This window comes from Heloderma suspectum, chromosome 3, assembly GCF_057233095.1.
Source record: "Heloderma suspectum isolate Gila_16-S chromosome 3, 16-S_ref, whole genome shotgun sequence".
In the NCBI taxonomy this organism is placed as follows: Eukaryota; Metazoa; Chordata; class Lepidosauria; order Squamata; family Helodermatidae; genus Heloderma; species Heloderma suspectum.
Window position 1 is genome coordinate 239741630 of NC_139460.1, and position 20871 is coordinate 239762500.

At 43.0% G+C, this 20871-nt stretch overlaps 1 long non-coding RNA gene across 1 annotated transcript in view; it reads left to right on the forward strand.

Moving 5' to 3' along the window:
* The first annotated feature begins 381 nt into the window (after positions 1-381).
* LOC146350928 (uncharacterized) overlaps positions 382-20871 on the forward strand; it is a 26066-nt gene continuing 5576 nt past the window's right edge. Inside the window, exons 1-2 of the long non-coding RNA XR_014788880.1 lie at positions 382-569; positions 15232-15343. This is a non-coding gene — a long non-coding RNA (uncharacterized LOC146350928). The remainder of the gene's footprint in view (positions 570-15231; positions 15344-20871) is intronic.

Consider the following 20871-nt stretch of genomic DNA (forward strand, 5'->3'; position numbering starts at 1 on the left):
ATCCCAGAAGGGCTGGTTTGGGCCCACAGCTTGAGATTCTGCATCCCTGACATAGAGCAATAAGTCATTCATTTCATTTTCCAGAGGGGCAGCCATGTTACTCCATTGCAGCGAAAACAGCCAAGGGTCTTGTGACACCTTAAAGACGATCGACTTTATTATGGCATAAGCTTTCATGCAATACAGTCCACTTCATAGGATGCACAAAGTGTTCTCCTAAGTGACAAGTATACACACACACACATTACACACACACACATGGTAGAGGTGAGGGGGCTTGAAGAGTCATGGTTTATGATTATGTTATGTATTCAAGGCGTGGGGGGTACTGTGGGTTAGTTATTGTTTTGAGCCTTGGCAGCTCCAGTAGAGTTGGGAGTAGCAGTGGTGGGTGGAGCTTCTGCTAAGTTCTACCATTCTGTGTGTGATAAATAAAGGGCAGTTGTGCTTGAGGCCTGCTGAGTCTTACAGTCATTCCCTCTACGTATACAACAATTTGGTCACCAAGGTGGGATTCTGAGAGCTATACAGGCAGCAAGGCCTGGGAATCCAATGAATACAGCTAACTGGTAAGCAGTCAGCTAGGCCCTCTTAAGAACTTGAGCAACTCCCATGTTTGTTTGTTTTAAAAGGGAGAATTAAAATCAAAATGGCTGCTTTTGGACATATCCAAGAGTTTGATGTTACTCACCCTGCTTCCTGGGATTCTTATGCAGAATGGCTTTCATTCTATCTGGAAGCAAATAAGATAGCTAATGCTGAACAAAGACGAGCTGTGCTCTTCAGTGTTTGTGGGCCGCAGACATTTGCCATGATAAGATCCCTCACTGCTCCTTTCTCACCCAAAACTAAGACATTTGATGAACTTTTAAGGTTGTTGAAGACACATTTCTCACCAAATCCTTCAGTTATTATGCAGAGATTTATATTTCACAAATGCAGCAACCTGGAGAGGGCATTGCCACTTATATTGCAGAACTTAGCAGAAGCTCCACCCACTGCTGCTACTACCATCTCTACAGGAGCTGCCAAGGTTCAAAACAATAAGTAACCCACAGTACCCCCTGTAAAATACATAACAGATTATATATATTCCAAGCATGTCCCAACTGCTATTAGTAACAGCCACTGAGATTTATCTGCTCCCCTGATTTGTTGACTTAGGGAGCAATCCTATGGCCACCAGAGGGCCATAACATATGCTCATTTCTGGGAACCGACTTCGGAGCCTGCACTCCAATGTCGGTTCCTGGAAAATCAACCTTGTCTGTGCTGCCTTGGAGGCAGTGTGGAGAAGCCCTGTCCTCCACGCTCAGAAGAGGAGCACGGAGCCACTGAAAAGGGGCGTTCCAGGGCGGGGGGAGCAGATCTGTGCATATGACATATTCAATGTGCTGTATGGCAGCTTCCTCTCCTAGTCGGTCCCCCAAAAATGGCTGTCTAGTGAAAAATAGCAAGACAGGAGAGGCACGGAGGGAACGATCCCCCCCGTGCCTCTTCTGCCTTGTTTGGAATAGGTGGTCACCCCTGAGTTCGGAGGAGGCCCCCTATCTTGAAAGGATTGTACCCTTAATTTTCCTCCTTAATTGGCCAACTACATTTTCCACCCCGAACCATCTTCTACCCTTCACCTGTCACATGAGAACGTACCTATGTATTATTTTGAATTGCACTTTCGAACCAATCCCGCAAACAGATATTCAATTATTCTTTGAAATTCTCACTTCTCCAAATGTTGCAGTGCAGTTCAAAAAATGCATATAAAATGTTAGGGGAAAGCACATACGAAATGCTTACATTCATAAAAATAATGTTCAACAATGCATTGAACCTGCTTGCAAAAATTGTGTATATTAAGCAAAATTGCGTATGAAAAGGAATTTATTAGGAGGAATGTGCAGAAAAATGTATGTACACTTTCATGCACAACTTGGGATGACCAAACTTAAATGATCAATGGAGAGAGGCTGAAACTGACAGATTAATCTGTCCTTACTATGCACGTTCATTAGAACAGCTGTAGAGAGGCCCTGTAGCATGATGTGCTACATATAGCATGATGTGTAGGAGCTCTCTAACAATGCATAGATTGGAGGTGAAGTCTGCTGCTGCCTCGGTGCTGAACTACCACTATCCAGTGTCATATTACACCACATGACTGTCTGAAAGGAGTTTTCATTTCTCTCGAATGTGACCCAGATTAGATTCCACACTACATTCTGATCTGTGACAGTCTGATGGCTCGCTTTTTGATTGTGAATCACTGTGAAACCTACGTAATTTGACAGCACTGCTGGTTTTCTCCAGCACTGCATTTGAAGCATTTGGGTTGGTGTAATGCTTTACATTCATCTTCACTGAATTATGTAGTACTGCTGCTTATCCAATGTCCTCAATATATGCAGGCCATTCTAAATTTTATTCCTGACCCCTTTGGAATTCATGGTGACACAATTTTTATGTAACAAGGAAGACTTTTCCTGAATTCTGTATTAACAAGTTTTTTTGGGGGGGCGGGTACAAATAGATATAGTAATAACTTTATCGTCAGTCCACATATATACCGTGCAAAGTAACCTATGTATGTTTACTCAGAAGTATGTCCCACTGTGCCCGGGGGAGGAGGGGGGGGGCTTACTCCCTTATTAGTGTCTTTAAGGATTGCAGCCATAAATACTTCTTGGACTGAATGCCCAGAACAAACTCTTTTATACATCATTCAATGTTCTGTCCCTTAGAAGAATGCTTAAAAAGCAAAACAATGGAAAAGGCAAATAATAAAGGGTGTTTAAAGACATGTCATGGTCAGAAATAATGAATTCATCGGCCTGACATGTATTTATGTCTAAATATCTTAAGGGTCCTTTATGTTCTTCTGAATATTAGTCTCATGTTTAAAGACAGGCCAAAAATACCCTAGAGAAATCACAGATTACTTCTCATTCATGTGACATGATTTACCACACTTGTAATTCTCGGCCCCCGGTTTTCTGCAGAAGCACTTTGGACAACAGAGAAATCAGCCTTACCGTTTTGCTGGATAGGGAGCTTCAGTGGCTCAGGAAAGGCGTTTAATTTAGCACATTCAAGAAGCAAAAAAAAGAAAAGAAATAAAATCAAAATAGGCATCATCTTAGGGCACAAGTAAAAAAAACTTAAGTGAATGCATGTAATCCATAAGAAAACGAATTTCAAACATTTAATTAGCATGGAAACAGGCAATGCTATTCAGTAGGTTATGAGGAAATCAAATAGTCATAGCTAGCAGCCACTCTTTTAAAACCAGAATTGGAGCACAACCCCCCAAGGGCTGTTTCCACCAATTTTCCAATAAATCATGTAATGACTTTTAGAAAAGACAGTTATTTAATTCTTGAATTAGAGCTACAGGACCATAACCAAAGACTGACAGCCCTCTTATACCACCATGCTCTTGTACGGTCCCTTTGTAAAAAGGGCCTGGCTGGGAAATGATGCATTAATTAGGGAAATGGGGATATGGGAGAGATTGGAATAAAATGCAGATGGCTGACCTTTCATGCCAAGATCACAGTTCACCGAGGGGAGAAAAAAATGGGCATTTTTTTTGTTTACAAGCCCACATCCCATCTCTGTGCCAATTCAAAATTTAGGCCACCCTATTATTCCAATTGTCAATGGAAAATGATTTTATAAACACCAAGTCAGAATTCTTGAGTGTTAAGACATCACAAGCAGGTGTTTATTGCCCATGTTTAAGTTATGATCCATATGGAACAAATGTTTGCATTTTTTTGCAGAAACAGTAGAAATGTTCTCTCTAACGTTAGTGGGGGCTACTTTCCACAACAACCATTTCTTACAGCACAGTCCTCTAAGTGTACACATGGAATTAAGTTCTGTTGAGTTCAATGGGACTTACTCCCAGCTGTGGGTATAGGATTGCTGTCCTAGAGTGACTGTACTTCAGCAAAGTTCTACTTGTATGGAAGAAAGAAATGCCTGGGCATCCTGTTGAAACAACTCATGAGACCTCTTCACGTGTTCTAATCCCCCACACAATTAGAATAACATGAAGGGGAACAGGGATGAGTTCAATACTTCTGTCCCCTCTATTGCTGTCCTTGTAACTGTCTCTATCACCCTCCGTGTGTGTCTTATCACCTCCCATGAAGGGTATTGAACTGTCATGTTCCCAGAGTCTGAGCCTAGCAGTTGTAGGTTCAAGGATCCAAGAGTTCCAAGGCAGTCAGCACAAACAAGGATCAGGCAAAAGGCAAGGTCTCAACAGCTCATTTTACAGGCAACAAGGACTAGGTATGGGCGAACCCACCCTAGCTTGGGTTCTCTGGGCAGCCGCTGAGAACCAACCACCCCCGCTGGCCCCCCCTCAGACCTGCGCTGAAGCCCCCATGAGTTGCCCACACTCACCCTGGGCCCATCCAGCAAGCACCCGCCATGTTGCTGCACTTTTTTTTTTTTTACAGAAGAAAGGGGACTTAAACAATGCTCATATTTAAATATAGGCAGTTTGGGGCCAAGAAAGCTTAATATGTGCAATATTAAAGGCATAATGCCTCTAATATTGCGCATATTAAGTATCCCCTGGCCCCAAACTGCACATATTTAAATATGCACATTTTTTTAAGCTCCCTTTTTTTCATAAAAACAAAGGCGACAAAACAGCAGGTGCTCATCGGACAGGTCGGGGTGAGTCTGAGAGGGCATGAGTGGGGGTGAGCAATGCAGGGGCTCAGCGGGTACAGTCTGGGGGTTGCAGGCAGGGAGGGGGTGATGGACTCCCCGACTCAGTCAGGTGTCCGTAACATCCCTAACAAGGTCCCAAGGCAACACAGCAGACAAGTAGCAGGTGAAAGAGAGACAGAGTTCAGAAATACTCATGCCAGGAATCAGTCCAAACAAAGGGCAGGGATACTAGATTCAAGAAGGCCTGGCCAACATTGTTTCCAGAATCCAGCCATTCACTCAACCTTACACTACTGTTTTTATGCAGAGGCTATCAGAGGCATGCTTCAGCTGTGAGCTGTTAGTGACTGCAGCTGAGAACATTCTCCTTATGAGCAAGCCCCCAATGTATGAGTAGACTTTTTCTCTCACAAGGAAGCCTCTGGCTAAATCTAGCATTCCTTCTGAGGTCCTGTCTTTTCAGGCTGCATCTCTCCCATGGGCTTGGGGTTTCTCTGCCTCCATCTCTGAGGCAGAGTCATTGTCTTCCACGGGTGATGCCCTCAGGGTAGTCCCCCCTGCGGGCTCAGGCTCCTCCTGGTCTACTGGCAGATCCTGGGCATTGCTGGTGGTGGGTGGTCCCTGGTCCTCCAGCTCATCCTCCTCCAAGGAGAATACTTCCAGCAGGTGCATGGCATGAACCTCTTTCAGCCCAAGATCCAAATTCAGCTCTCAGGGGCCGCATTGCAATGGCAGGTGGGGACAAAGGGGCAGAACAAAGAACAGCAAGATAGAAGGATATTTTAGCTTAAGGCTGTTACTGGCAGTAACTGAGGGCCAAACTAAACGTTCTGTCTAGCACATATGGTGAAGCCACTGAACCTTTTTTTTGTCCCTCTGGAGGGTAGACTTTCACCAAAACAATGGGGTGGGGTTAAGCACCACAGTCCTGATTTGAATTGGGGCCATGCACGCTTACACAGAGGTAAAGAAGACTAGCACACATGGCTCCACTATGCATGCTGAACGGAACATTTAGTTTGGCCCTAAGCCTTAGGAGAGGCATTTCAACCTTTTAGAATGGGGGAGAAAATTATGCAAAAGTTGGGAAACCACAAATAATTGGCCATTGGGGAAAAGGGGGTGGGACCATCAGGCAAACCCCAGTGGGCCAAATTGGGCCCCCAGGTGGGCTGGATTTGGCTCATAGGCCTGAGGTTCAACATCCCTGAGTTAGAGGGAGAACATCTGCAACAGGGAGCCTGTTCCACTTGTGTAGGCTTCCTGTGCAATTTAGAACCCTGATCTAGATTTAGAAATCCAGGTTTCCAAATCAAACAAACAGCCTCCATGTGTAGAGCAGGCTCCCCAAGCCCTCCAACTCATGGTGGGCAACTAGGAGGGAGATAGAGGGGAGAAGCTTGTGTGTTTGTCCTTACTCTCCCTCATGCAGTTCTAATTACATGGGAGAACAGAATGGCCAAATAGGGCTGAAGTTTCCATTCTCCATTAATGCAAGGTTGCATCACAAAGGGTCATGATGATAAAGGTCTTGGTCTCCAGATCAGCAACCAGATGAGAGAGAAGGCAATATAGTGTGAATTTCTCTTTCATTTTAGCAAGTGTAGATTGTGCCGCGCTCTTAAGAACTGGCACAAAGGCATGACCTTTCCTGCCTCAATGTCGATCAGTCCTTGGGCCAGCTGCAAAGTATCTCCAAGTCCTGCAGGAAATTCAGTTGTCTCCCAGCATTCACTTTCAGCTGTGAAATCAAGCATCTCTCAAGTAAACTTTTTGACTGAGTTCTCCACTCCTGCTAAAAGAGAGTGGGTGGGGGGTGGGGGTGATGACTTGTATTGAATCCCACAGTTGTCCTGATGGGTTGGACAACAACTTTCAACATCTTCAGCCAGCATGGCCAATAGATGGGGCTGGGATCACAAGGCTGAATGCATCCCTGTGTCAAAATTTCCTTCATGTGACAGGTTTTATGCACAGCATTTCACCTAATGGACTAGTTTTATGTGTGGGAGGATTCTTTGACTTGGGGCAATGTTTGATCATACTATCTCCCATCTGAGGTGGTATAGTCCCATTCATTGTAGTGCTACCTGCTTTTTCTGAAAGTTTGAATCAGCTCATAGATGACCAAAAGGAAGGTCAGAGAAGAGATCCAGAGTTAGTAAAGAGGTCACCATGCAGCATCAGATGTATCATGTATGCCATTCATTTCATTGTAGTAATATTTTTTCAAAAATATAATTGCATGAATCTGCAATCATGCAACTTGACAGACATGCAATAACATTTACTAACTATAATGTATTGATATTAGATACTGTCATTTTTTGAAAGATAAACGAGGGTAGAATGCCAATAGCCTAAACTCCAAAGGATTGAATTTTGTAGCAGCTGCACAAAGGTCACATTGGTTTTCTTTTTTAGATAAACGGACATGGCATTGTTCAGCTTAAAGCCAGTTAGTGTGTTTATACTAGATCTGCACTTTAGGTGGTGCTCCTGTTTCTTTTGTAGCTGAAGTATAACCATGGCTTAGCTCAGCTCTATGACATCTGGAGATTAAAAAAAAAAAAGTGAAAAGAAGCCAAGCTTAGAAAGCAAAAGATAGACAGTTGCCCTGGCACTGTGTAGAATATCCTTTTTAAAGGAGCAAGCCACAGAAAGATCTCATGACTTTGACCTCTGTAATTTCCCCCCAGTCATCCTTTTGTGACATTTCTTATTCGCAGCAGCTGCTATGTTGCTGGCATCCACTCTCTGGTGACTGTACTTCATAAGATCATATTCACTTTTTGCACTTATCTTTCTATACTTGGCCTATGGAAAATCATAGCTGAAGCTAGGCCACAACAGCAGAACGAGATGGTCACAGAATATGGCTAGCCTTTTCTGTAAAAGTAAGGTTATCTCCAACAGAGACGTTTCCAAGCAGAATTTTCTAATCTTTTATTTTATTACTTGATCTATTCAAAATATTTCATTCCTACTTTCCAAGGGGGAAATCCCCCAAAGCCCACATATCAATAAGATACACAACACATATTAAGACATGCACATTTGAAAAGGAAAAACACTAAACAGCTAAAATAGTGCAGGCGCTGTAAACAACGTAGCAGAAAAGCTAAGTACCACAGAAATTATCTAGAATAAGAGAGTCCAGTGCTCGACAGTCAACAAGGTCAGTGTCAATTCTCAGTAACCATCCAACGATAACTCAGTTTGCTCACCCAAATAAACATTGCTCTCTGTCCAAGTGCTGAGGGAGCACAAGAGGGCTTGTGAGGAAGATCTTAATGTCTAAGTAGGTTCATCTGGAGAAAACTGTCCTTCATGTATCCTGGGCCTAGATCATTTAATAATCAAAATTAGAACTTTGACTTGGTTCCAGAAAACAAGTGGAAGATAGTGAAGGAGTCATACAACCCACACAATATGGTCCATGTGGTCTATCCAGTTAACAACCAGCTCTAGTTTCTGAGCACTTTTCAAAGGGAGTCCATTGTGACAGTAATCTAATCCAGAGACCACTAAAACATGCACTCCTGTACAGGAAAGGGCACAGCTGGCAAACCAATCTAACCTGGTTAAATATACCCTTGGCCACCACCTGGACATCCAAGAGCAGTGCTGGATCCAACAGCACATCCAAACTGTGAACCTGAGTTGTAAGAGGGCATCTCCATTCCATAGAGGCTGTACTCTTACTTCAGGATCAAAAACATTCCCATCCAACAGTACTTCGGTCCTACTGGATGAATGTCAGCTTGTTCACCTTCATCCAGGCCATCACTGATTTCAGACACTAGTTCAGAGTCTTCACTGCCTCCCTATGATTAATGGCAAAGAGAAATAGACTTGGATGTCATCCACATATTAATGGCACCTCAGCCCAAGTCTCTGGATGGCCACATCCAGAGGTTTCATGGAAATCTTAAATAGCATAGGAGACAGGATGGATCCTTGCAGCACCCTGAAAACCACAGGCCACATGTGGAGCAGCACTCTCTCAGCACCACCTGGAACCTGCCCTCCAGGAAGGAAAAGGAGCACAGTATAACAGCACAGTATAACTACCCAATCCTAAACTGGCATGTCAATCTAGAAGGGCACCATGGTCCTGAAAGCCTAAGGTCCTAAGTGATCCAGGAGATATAAGAGGGATATACTATCCCTGCCCTATGCCTGGTCACCCATCAAGGCAGTCTCCATGCCAAAGCTCTTGAAGAATTCTTTACCTAGATGGAGCCAGAGTTGAGGCCCAGAGTAGGGCCTGGGGTGAGGACAAAGATGGGGTCCTTTTGGTGGTTTCTATTGCTCCACCCCTCTTTTATGTTCTCAGGAGGTGGGCACAAATTTCAACAGTGGAGAGGGGCAAAACTTACTGGCATTCCTCCATGCTCATCATTGATGCTGACATTGCTCTAGGAAATTCTGGAGGGAGGGAATTAGTATCCAGCAGCAGTAAGAGGCCAGGAGGTTGGCTGGAGAGTCCACCCCCCCCCCGCCCCACCCTTGAAATCTTCCTCCTCTCTTTGGAAAAGCCAAACTGGGATCTCCACTTTCATGGCTATACTACTACTACTAATATAATAATATATGAGCCTACAAAATTGAAAGAGGCATTTTCATTCAGCCCTAGCACTGAGTCCTGTGGTTTTTGGTAGGGCTGGGGCTCAGAATATCACTAAACTTATTCAACTATGGAATAAAGCTTTAAAAATCACCCAGGGGAAAAAATGGCCTTGATCTTTGCTTACCTGGCTACTGGCTCCAAAGCAAACAAAAATATAAAGAGAAGGATGTGAATCCTCAAGTTTCTCACACATGCTATAGCAGGGGTGGGGAACCTCTTTCAGCCTGAGGACCAAATTCAATTTTGGAGCAGCGTTTGGGGACCACTTTCCAGTGGCGGATGGGACCAAAGGCAAAAGGGGCGGGGCCAAAAATACATACAGAAATGCCAGCATATTGTAGCGTAAAGCTCTGCCTGCCAGTAACTAAACCTGGGGAGAGGCATTTGAACCTTTTAGAATGGGAGGGAAAACTGCACAAAAGCTAGGAAGCCACCCAACAATTGGTGGTCAGGGGAAAGGGTGTGGCCATTTGGGGAACCCCAGGAGGGCCAAATTTGGCCCCTGAGCCTGAAGTTCCTCTATAGTCACCCCATCAAGTGCAACCCAAGGCCTGGCTACTCTGCAGGTAAAGGGATGGAACTAGCCAGGCGGGAGAAGCTCAGTTCTCAATTATTCCCCAGTTCTCAATTATGGGACAAAGCAAATGCAAGACTCAGCTGAGGGCAGGGGACCTTTCTCACCTCCTCACCACAGTCAGTAAAGTCCCTGACCAAATTGATTTATTTAGGGATTTATAAACTGCTCCACAACAAATTAAAATGCAGGTTACAAAAAAATACAATAAAAGCAGAAACAATAAAACAATGGCTGGAATTTAGTCATTAGTCAGCAAATGCTTGCCTGAAAAGAAAAGTCTCCACCAGAAACAAAGTAACGTAGGTAGGGATGGACGGACCCATCTCCGTCTGGGGCAGGGGGAGCTCGATGAGCTGCCCCCCCTTGCATGGCCCAGATCTGCTCAGCGAGCCCCTTGTTTGCCCCACCCCCTGCCAAGCCGCGCCTCCTCTCCACACCACACCTCCTCTCCACACCAAAGACTCTGGCAGTCAAGCCCTTGTGCTTTATGCGCGCAAGGGCTTGGCTGCTGAGTCCTTGATGCAGCCAGCCCCCAGCGTTCTTGCCCTGGCCTCCTCCCAAGGAGGCCAGGGCAAGAGCACTAGGGTGCCATGGTGCTCTCAGCCACTTGCCAGACTCCAGGGTGCTTGGCAGCCAGGTCTGTCAGCGCCCCAGGGCTCATCAAGCGGCATCCAGGAGGCTGGGGGGGGGAGTCCATCAGACCCTACCCCCTTTTCAGACTCCCGCACCATCCCTAAATGTAGGTGCATGCCTGATCTCAGCTGGAAGGGCATTTCACAGCATGGGAGCCAACACACAAAAGGCCCTACTCCTGGTAGTTTCCAAATGGGTCCCACAGGGTCAAAAAGGTTGCCTACCCCTGGGTTAGAGTGCTGGACTGGGACTGGGGAGACCCAGGTTCAAGTCCCCACTTGGTCTTGAAGCTCACTGGGTGACTTTGGACCAGTCACTGAGCTTTAGCCTAACATAGCCCACAGTTCCACACTGTTTCCAGCATGTCAAGCACTCAGTAAAATAGGCATATATTTATCCATTGTAACATCAGTATTGTACTGGATGATGCAACTGCTGCAATTGTAAACCACAGACCACAATTTTTGCGTGATTGTGGCTAACCCTTCTTTTAATTCGTGACCATTCTAGGCTTGTGCTCCAGAATGTGTAGAATACAAGATAGGTACTGGCAGAAGTAAATATATACTATTTTCCCCACCATAGGCAGTATCAGAGAAGAGGTGTGAGGAAGCAAGCAACCCCCTCCACCCACTCATACACACACACACACACACACACACACAGCTTCCCTCTATCCCATTGCTGGACCCCTGTAGTTACTTAAAGGAAAAGTACCTTTAACATACATATTATAACTGAATGATAAACTGGGAATTAAAATATGGTTGCAAACCTAAGCATGCTCAATTCCATCAAAATCAATAGGACTTATTTCAGAGAAAAGATCTTTAGGATTTAATATAAAATATACCATTATTTCTCTTCAAAAATCTAATGTGGGGCAACACTCACTATTCCCCACCCCCTGAAATGCATTTTGTCCCTTCTGCACTCCCCCCCCCCAATTTTTCTGGTACTGCCACTCTGCCCCACTACATGCAGAACACAGCATCAAGGTAGGCTAGGCCTTAACAGGTGTAGAAAATTCTTATATATTTGGTGACCAAACAGCTATGACACATTGCTATATCCATCTGAGATGCACATTTGAATCCTGCTCACTCACACATCAAAATGGCTGTCCACCATCCATCCAGGAGCAAAGAGAGACTACTTCTGTCTGCAGGGCTGTCCCTGGAAATTTTGTTGCCTGAGGTAAAACAGAACACCCATTTTATGGGGCATCCATAGCTCTGTCCTCTAACACTGCACTGCTGCTCCCCCAGCATCTGCCAGCTGAGATGGCCACCTCACTTTGTCTAATGGTAGGGCTGGCCCTGTCTATCTGGGACATCAAAGATTGTTGGATATCCTGATAAGCTATAACAGGCCATAGTGTGCCTTAACTGAACCAGCTATGTAGCCTGGAAAATAAATTGAACCAAAACCTGTATATATTGAGATATTAAGGCAACATTCCATCTGCAAATGTTTTCAGATAAGGGCTACACTATCAAGACATAATGCACTTTTAAGTCCTCGTTAAATCAAAAGTCATAAATGGTTAAAGGGATTCAAAAGACAAAGGCAAGCCAAAAATAAAAATATATGACCAGTTTAGCCTAAACCTGCCATAAAATCCCATTTTCCAGAATAGTACAAACAGAAAAATTATCGAGTAACTTGTATTATCTACGAGAAGAACAAATTATTGCTGATTAAAGCCATGCAGGTGATAAAGGAACTTCACCAACAAAAGCTGCCAGCTTTAGGTTAGAAACCAGCTGTGTCCCTAATTATGCGGCCTGATTTATACTCTATTAAATCAGTATATAAGTAACCCATTTCTCTGAAAGCATTTAAACCTCTTATATTCCACCAAACACAGCAATTTTATTTGAAATAAATGTATCCAGCCCTTTGGGGAACATATGGTATATTTCTCACTTATTAATAATTCAGTTCAAATGAGCAAAAATTAGTTGGTGCAGTTACAGCTGATTTTGTCCTGAAAAGATCTGCATTAATTTTAGACGTTTTGTAAATTGGCCTATTAAATAAAAGCATTATATGTGAATTACCCTTTAAATTTTAACCAAGTTGGTAGTTTAATGGTATTTTCTAGTCAGATTCATTTTCGATCTTTAAAAAATTAGAGTCATTATGGTAAGACAAATTTTTGAGTCTAGCTGTTTCCATCCAATTACATATTGTACTAATAAGTAAACTAGGAAACTTTTATGCTTCCATTCGAGTATTTTGTACAACACACCAGTAGTCTAATTCCACTTATTTCTTTCTTCTGGGGTAAAAGGTGTCAAATCTGTCCTCATTCTTCACTGTGCTAAAATGTCCTTGGTCTGTGTACTAAACCTAGGTTTTGTTTTTTTACTAGTTGTCATCTGCACACCTAATTTTAGGATGTGTCTATGACAGACTCATACTGTTAAAACTACAGTGAGTTAAGAGGTCAGTGAGCACCTGTTTGGGGGAAGAAATTTTTACCATGCTGCAGCGTTAGTGTAAGACGATCAACCTCAGATGATATATTCTCTTCTTAACAGAAGTGTCTAACTTCTGTTAGCATTAATGGAAGTTATGTTAATGAATCAAGAGGCAAATATGCCCCTAGATGTTTAAGGCGTACAATATTGTAAGGTGTAATGGTCAGGTTGGTTTGAAAATGTGTGATTAAGGTAGATCAATAGGATCTACCTAGCATCAATAAAAGGCAATATAATTCCAAGTTTTCTGGATATACCACCGATACTTTGTGACACTGTACTGAAAAAGACACCGTAAAATTTAACATATTCTATTTTATGCATCTCTTAGCTGCCTCTCAAGGTAGCTTACAATTAGTGACACTAATTACAATTAGTGATACTGCTGAATTTTGTAATTAGTTGGCTTATTGGTCGAAACTTGTTCACCTTTGTAGTGAGCTTGGATCACTGTCTCATGAATTCGTTATTAATTTTGGAATAGATTGCATGCTTTCGAGCATGCGCAGGCTGCACCTAAACTATGGCATTTCTGCACCTGCACTGAGTTGACTAGTTTAACCCTTTTGTTTCAGGAAGAAATGTGATGATGTCACTTTAACCCTTTAGGCAAAGGTTGGCATTTGACTTTCCACAACCCAATCATTTTTGAAGAGACAGCGATGCAGGTTGTATACACCCCCATAAGTATCCATATATTTCTCCTCCATATACTGAACAGCATCGGTTAGCAAATATTATGTAAAAAGGCCTTGTGGAAACAACCAACCAGGAAGGGGTACTAATGTGGTGACACATGACATCATGACACATGACGCAATTCCAAACTCTACCTCTCAAGATGCAGTTTGACATTGTGCATGACAAAAACCTGTATACCCAAAATGCGATCTCGAATTTAAAAACTCTCATCCAAGTTTACACAGATGAATTCATTACTTTCCAGGGAAATAACAAATTCATTTCAGGGAAGTTCGCCCATCACTACTTACAAGATAAGACATACAGTACTATATCAGCATAACATGTCATCAAATCATAAATTAATGTAGAAACCAATTTAAAAATGATTGCCATGCTAGTCAGTGGAATACCTTGACTGGTTCTGTTGAAGTGTTGACCCAAGACATCAGGCCTGTAATTCACCCTTGGTATGCCAGAAACAGCCACTATGATAAGATGTGGTGCGACTGCATTGCTCAGAGCTGCTGCATGGGAGTGGAGCAGAAAGGCAGTGGGGACTGGGGCCGGAATGAAGATGATCCACCCAAGTGACAGAATGGTACTAAAGACTTTGTAGTCACCATGAAATGAACTGCATGGGTCCACCATGAGAAAGATGTGGCAATATGGTCAAGAAGTACCTTTATTCATAATCGGATGCACCGCCACATTATCCAAGCATAGGATGCATCGTCAGCACCATTCCACAAATGCATCTGTACCATAGCATCTGTGCATATCATAGGAACATAGGCAGCTGCCTTATACCAGTTCAGGCTATTTGTCCATCTAGTCCAGTGTTGTCTACTCTGACTGGCAGTGACTGTCCAGGGTGTCAGGCAGGAGTCTGTCATATCACTGGCTATCTGATCCTTTAAACCAGAGATGCTGGTGTTGAACCTGGGACCTCTACTGCATTCAAAGCATATGAACACTAGAACAGAAGAAGAAGAGCCATGCTCTATCAGACCAAGAGGCCATCTTATCCAGCATTCTCTTCACATAGTAGCCAACCAGCTGCCTGTAGCTGTAGCCAACCAGCTGCCCACAAGCATGACATGAGTGAAATAGCATCCTGCTGCTCATGTTCCCTAGCAACTGGTGTACATAGGCATACTACCTTTGATACTGGGGGTAGCATATCGCCATCATGACTAGTACCCATTGATAGCCTTATCCTCCATGAGGATATGCTATACCACTGAGCTACAGTCCTTCACCATATCGGTGCTTGAATTATTGGGGGCGGGGTGCATTAATGAAATATAAAAACCCTACCCTGACTCTCCCTGCCCCACATTTTAGCCAGTGTGATTTCTTTCAGAGAATAGAAGAAGGTGGTATTCTCCAATGGTGGCCTCAGAATTACCTGCATTTATGGGACTCAGTTTCATTTGGGGGCTCACTACATGTATTATGTTTTGTTTGTCCTCACAACAACCCTGCAAGGTAGGTAACTGATTTTTTAATAAAATATTTTTGCCATTGTATAGAACAGCAGCTGGAGGACTTATCCAAGGATGCCCAGTGAGTCTATGGCTGATGTGGACTTAAACCTCTGCTCTCTGGATTGAGCCCAAGCACCATGCTGCCCACAGTAGAGAGGTAGGGCTGTTGACATCAGCAGGACTTCACTGTCTGAGTGTAGTCCAAAAATATTCAAGAATTGCAGCCAGATCCATCCATCTATCACCTACTGAAGCCAAGTCACATGTCATATTAGACTTTCAAAGACAGTGAGTTCAGGGTGCTTTGCATGCATGAATTAAACTCTTTGCCTAAGTTCCAACTCAACATACTACTCAATGGGGATATGTTTACACATAGAGTTGCCAACTATTTTTTGTTTTTTGTTTTACTGGTCCTATAACAGCAGCCTCTGATGTAGAAATTAACCACGTGAAGCTTTCCCTGGGGTGCAACAGGCTTTAAGCAATTGCAGTCTTAAAGCCATTTATATTTGACTGTTGTGTGCATCCCTAATACATCTTCGAAAGAATAACAAGGCAGTTCCCAATAAACTGTCTCCGTGTAACTCTCTAGGATCAAACTCTAGCATGTCTAAGAGTCATACTGCATCTTACTATAAAGATGTAGCTAGTAGCTATGTCCTTTTTCTTTTACATTACAGGGGGTTACAGGTTTTATTGAAACACACACACACACCCCATAGAGGGTGTTGAGAATGTATCATTCCTTCCACAGGCACACATTTTACTGGTAATCTCCCCCACCAGCTATGAGCCTTAGGAAAAAAGCCCCCATTGACCATTGTGGGGACATCGCCAGTAACATTGCAGCTAAGGAGGGAAGAATGAAACCTCACTCCCTGACACAGTGGGGGTCCCAATAAAAACCAGATAACCCCACAGTGTAAAAAAGAAAAGACATAGCACATCTTTAAAGGAACATGTAGTTTGACCCTAAAAAACAGAATCAAAGGCGGAACTATAAATATAAGAGAGGACTTGTTGTAGTAGCTCCTGTTGATTTTTATTGAACAAAGTAAAAGGACTGTAATTAGCAACACTGTTTGAGGATACAAGCTGTTTCTACCCAAGAAACCTAAATCACAAGATGCCCAGAGAAAGTGCCCAACCAGCTGCTCACAGGAAACTCATGAACAGGACATGAGTGCAACAGCACCCTCCCACCCATGTTCCCCAGCAACTGGTATACATAGGCATACTGCCTCTGGTACTGGAGGTAATATATAGCCATTATGACCAGTAGCCATTGATAGCCCTATCCTCCATGAATTTGTACAATCCCCTTTTAAAGCCATCCAAAATGAATTCCATCATTTAATTATGCCCTGTGTGAAGAAGTACTTCCTTTTATCTGGCCTGAATCTCCCCCCGGTCAGCTTCATGGGATGACCCCTGGTTCTCGAATTTTGAGAGAGGGAGAAAAATGTCTCCCTACCACTTTCTCCACACCATGCCTATTTCGAAAGGACACCTTTATCCTTTCTCCCCTTATCTTCCTTTTTTCCAAGCTAAACAATCCCAGATGTTAGAACCTTTCCTCATAGGGGAGATGCTCCAGCCCCTTAATCATTTTAGTTGCTCTTTTCTGCACTTTTTCCAATTCTACAACATTCTTTTTTAGGTGCAGTGACCAGAACTGCCCCCTTGGCCCCCTCTCCACCCCTCTGTCTGGACTGTGTGACTAATGTTTTGTTAGTTGCAGATACCATGCCCTGGAGCTTGATGTTTGGAAGACTAAACAGAATGAAGAGTTTCAAGTCTCAGATCACATACAGACATACAGGAAAAACCATTCTCTTCTTCTCAGAATGCATCTTCCTAGTTCAGTACAAAACATAGGGTGGATAACAAGTTTATTTTGGAATACTTGATGGAATCAGGGAGAGGATTTATCATAAACACTACACAGAGCTCCCATTGATATCAAGTAGATTTCAGTGAAGCTACTCAGAGTAAATGGGTTTAGAAAAGCAGCTTATTGAAGCTGCTAGTTTTGAACTTCATAAATCTTATTCAATTAAATTTTGTAAAATCTTTTGATATACAACTTTTTATACCAGTTTTCTGGGTAGTTCTATGGCTGAGTAATAAATCTGTTTCAAATCTACAGAAAACATCACATTCAGGTAATCACCTTCAGTTCATTTAGTACTCTGGACAGTGTTATGATGATCCTTAACTGCTATGTCATTGACTAAAGCTTGTGAATATTTATTACATTCACATTTTGTTGTGAACAACCTAAATTATAAATTATAATTCAGTTTTCTGGACTGCCTGATGACATTTTCAAAATACCGTAAAGCATTTCTTAGGTAGCATCTGTTCCCTGTTGTGTGTTCTTTGGTTCCATGGCTTCTGTTCACCTAGTGAGCTGCTAGTGAGTTGCCAATTACTTAAATAAATAAAGCAACTTGCCACTAAATAGGTAGTTCTCTCAAAATAATATTCCATAAATACTTCCAATATTAATAAACATTTTACTCCCAATTTCCTTTTTGTCTGGACTATGTGCTTTGTTATATTATCTCCCATTTGAATGGTAGGTACAGAGTTAAATTCAAAGAGTCTAAAGGTTAATGTGAAATACTGGGGAGGCATTATGAGTTCTTGAAGAATATTTTAAGTCAGTCCACAGTTAAAATCACCAAGAGTACAAGTTTCTGTCATACTGCTCTGCTTATTTCTGCCACAACCAACACCTTTTATTTGTTTGTTTGTTTATTTGACTTGTACCCTGCCTTTCCCAAAAAATGGCATTCAAAACTGAAACTGATTAAAACAAGAAAACAATACATTAAAATACAATAAAAAACATAATTACAGGGGGGGAATTAAAAAATAAAGAATTAAAAACAGCACCCAACCCAACAAACTCATTTACAGGCCTTCTTCAGTAAAAGATCTCTGCCTGCCAGCAGAAGGACAGCAGGAAGGGAGAGAATATAAAAATAAAACAATTATTTTATATGCAAATAAGGTGTCATAAACAAATGTCATAGAATAGATGCATTATTATCTACCCTGGGGATGGGTGGAAATACAAACAAACAAACAAGATTCTTCGTTCCCCACTTAGCATGTACACCAGCTTCTGCTATTGCCTGAAACGAAACCGCACAGAGCATTAAGACACACCCTAACTGGAACTGTGCCCCCCTTCTGTTTCTCCTCCTTTAAGCATACATCTCTGCACATATGTCATATATACATCACTGATGCCATTGTTTGAGGTGCACCTCCATGCCCATCATTTTGCTGGCTTGTTGCTAAGCAATCTGTACCAGAGGTGGGCAGAAGGTAGATGGGGATCTACTGATATATCTCTGCCCACCTCAGGCGGTGGAGTGGGAGGAGTGGCAAACTGTGTGCTCCCCCCTCCTGCCCTGCCAAGAGGACTACTGTCACTATGTACTGGACACCCTCTCCCCTATTGTTGCCATGCCTCCCAATGCCCTCCCTATCCCACTGCTGTTGCTGCTGCCACCACCCACTCTGCAGATCCTCTCAGAGCGAGTGGTGGACAGACAAGCTCTCTGAAGAGCCATGTCAGCCAGTCTGGAGACCTGGCGAGTCCGAGATGCTGAAAGGGATCCTTCCTTATAGCCAGGCACTGAGGGAGGGCATGTCCCTGGAGATCGCCTCTACCACAGGTCAAAGTTCAGCAAACAGCACAGTGGCAACTCTTTTTATAAAATAAAATTATGTTTTCCAAGTTTGATACACAGGTTTTTTGTGGCTGTTTTAAATGCATTTCTTAATATAACTGGATGTGAGGGCGATCTGGCTGCGACATCTGTCACCCCATTGATCTCCAGGGTTGATTCGGCTGATCTGGCTGTCTAGGAAGGTGCCCCCTCCCTCCCTCACTGCTCCATGTGTATCCCTCCTGAAGCTGCGTGCTTGGTGGAAGAGGACGACCATCCCAGAGAAATGGAAAATATAACCACTTCTGAGCTCATTTTTAATGTTACGGAAGAAAACTGTTTGGGTAGATACATACACTGAAAATATTTTCTGACATATAGTGGTGTTTGAAAACTGGAAACTGCAGTTGGCGTAGAATACAGCTGTTAGGATGCTAACTGGAACTGACCACTGGGATCACATCATGGTGCTGATTAAAAAGTTTCATTGACTCCTGGTCCACTTCTAAGCCCAGTTCAAGGTGCTGGTGATTACCTTTAAAGCCCTACATGGCTTATGACCTGGGTACTTACAAGAATGCCTACTCTCTTATCATTATCCTTACTCATCCACAGAAGGTCTCACCATCTGAGATGAGGCAGGTGGGAATTAGGGAGAGGGTTCTTGGTTATGACCCCATTCTATGAAATACTCTCCCCAAGGAAGCTTGCCTGGCACCTACCCTAATGTCTTTTCAACATCAGATGACCAGGTATCCTTCGTACAAAGGACAGCCCTCTATTTTGGAGAGCTGTCAAAGGACAGTCCTCTGTGTGAAGGTGTCCTGTATTTTATGGGCTGCCCCAAAAACCATAAGGAGGGAGAGCAGCAGGGGCCTTGAAGTTGGCCATCCATAGTTGGCACCTGGACAGCAGGCTGAGCAGACACACAGACCACCTAGTCAGTCTTCTCCACTATGGAAAGATGTCTTGTAGTTCTATTTCAGTTATAGCAATTATTTCTAAATTTCCATCTATACATATCAATTAGCATATGCAAACGTGATTCAAATTTGTGTCCTCCTTTGTCCTGTTTCTGGTGACGCATTTTCTCTTTTTTGTTGATGTGTAAGTGGCCACCCTATTTCAACATCAAGCATTAAGTCATTTTTACTTTTCCAGACTTTAAAAACAAACACTTGACATCTTTTATGCTGCTTGAAATATTCAGCTCCCGATGTTTGCATGCTACTGTGTCTTGCAGTTTGTCATTTTTAATCTTTGGTATTTTATTGAAATAAGCCACTCTGGGAAATTGAAGAATGGTTTATAAATGCATTAAACAAACAAATAAATAAACACTCATACTTAAAAACACTGAGCAGTATCCAACACTGCTACTGCACCTCAGCTAGTTCTGTTGTGCCCATGGGACCAACCACTTGCACAACAGGAACTAGCACTTCGTAAAGCAACCCAGGACATGAGAGGAAATGCTCATTCCCAGAACACAACACCTCCCTTCTGTGAGCTCTGCTGACCTTCCCTGTTCTGAAAATTAGCATTTTCACTTGTTTCTGGTTGTTTGAGGAACCACTAGCTTTCTATTGTGCTAGTCGTAGGTCCCCCTAGTGGAGGGGCAGTGCAGGATACTGCCCATTATTAACTTGTTGACATTAGCCCAGCAGGCAACACAATGAAACCATGTATTGATCCTCCTGTCCCAAACTTATGTTTAGACAGAGGTATACTCACCTAATGGTCTAAAAGTAAAGATTATCCATTTTATTTCTAAACAACTGAGAGCCAAACATCATACTAATCTGTAGTAAACTTTACTTTAAATAAAATTACTATGGTGAGGGAATGATCACGATACCAACAGCTGTGACCTCAAATTTCCCTCAACAAAGAGAGAATCCTGTCAACTTATGAAGACCTAAAGCAGGGGTGGGCAACTTGTGGCCTTCCAGATGTTTTGGCCTTCGACTTCCATCAAACCTCAACATTGCCTATG